Source organism: Myotis brandtii, unplaced genomic scaffold (genome assembly GCF_000412655.1).
Source record: "Myotis brandtii unplaced genomic scaffold, ASM41265v1 scaffold1203, whole genome shotgun sequence".
NCBI lineage: Eukaryota > Metazoa > Chordata > Mammalia > Chiroptera > Vespertilionidae > Myotis > Myotis brandtii.
In genome coordinates this window covers 255473-257037 of record NW_005354183.1, presented here as the reverse complement: position 1 = coordinate 257037, position 1565 = coordinate 255473, and positions in this window count along the sequence as shown.

Here is a 1565-nt window from a genome sequence, read left to right as displayed (position 1 = left end):
GCATATAAGCATAACCAATGGACACAGACAATGGGGGAGGGTGAAGGCCAGGACTGGATGCTGGGGCAGGCTGGGAGAGGACAATGGGGGAGGGGGTGAAAAAAAAACATATGTAATACTTTTAACAATAAAGATCTTTTAAAAAGTTTATCTGGAACCTCTTAAAATTACTATTTAAAACTTTAATTGAATTTATTGGGGTGACATAGCAACAGATTAGCCTGGGAATCAATACCTCTTAGTGATGCCAATATCAGTCAAGTCTCAACTACAATAGGACAGTGCACACAGCTCACACAGGGGCTCAACTGTAGTGCCCAGCTCAGGGGGTTGAGGAGGCTGTGCCACTGGGGCCCACAAGCATAATGGGGAGTGAGGCAGCAAAGAAAGAAGAATACAGAAATTTATAGCATATACTATATTTCTAAAATTAGTATGCTTCAAGTGTAAGTGTATCACAGCATGCTAGATGGAAATATTTAGGCAATTAGTTATGGAAGTTGATATTTAAGAACCATGCAGTTACCTCAAATACTTAGATAATTTAGGTAAAAAAATATTTTAACCCAAATTATTTGCGTTATTGTCTGAATTCTCAAAAAAATTATTGGCACAGACTTGTCCCATGATGTCTCACCTAATAAATTTAATACATTTCACATTCCATCCTAGGTCCCAATTCCTATAAGTACTAATACCAGTCATTTTCAGGTTCCTCCTCTCTGTTTTCATTCTGGCAGGTAAACCCAATATAAAAATTATAACAGGATGGGGGTTAATGGGGGGGGGGAATGAGGACACATTTTAATACCTTAACTAATAAAGAATTAAAAAAAGTAATTTATAGGGAGCCAACAGTAAAGTAGAGGACGACGAGAATAAAATCAAGTATTTGGAATATAAGGAATCAAAAACATCCAATCAGAACAGCAAAAAAAAAAAAGAATCCAAAAATATAAAGATGATATAAGGAGCCTCTGGGATAAATTCTAGTGTACCAATGTTAGCATCATGTGAGTAGCAGAAGAAGAGAAGGAGCAAGAGATGGAAAACCTACTTGAAAAAACAATGACAGAAAACTTCCCTTACCTAATGAAAGAAATAGATTTACAAGTCCAGGAAGCACAGCAAATCCCAAACAAAAAGGACCCAAATAGGCCTACACAAACACACATCACAATTAAAATGTCAAAGGATAAAGACAAAGAGAGAATCTTAAAAGTAGCAAAAGCAGTTAATTACCTACAAGGCCAGAAGTGAGTAGCAAGAAATAATCAAAATGATGAAAAGCAAGGACCTACAACCATGATTACTCTACCCAGCAAAGGTATATATATAAGGCTAATAAGCTAAGTGTCTGACTGTCTGGGTAATGACGTCACTTAGCAATGCCCAGCTTCCTCTCCCTAGTGACTAGCCTCCTTGAAGTTTCTTCAGTCCAGGAATATGACTTGCTTTATATCCAGGTGGCAACATTTCACACCAAAACCAAATGTCTGTGAAGTGTTTTCACATGCCTCATCTCATTTGATCCTCACAGAAGTCCTGGAGCAGGTAGACAGGAG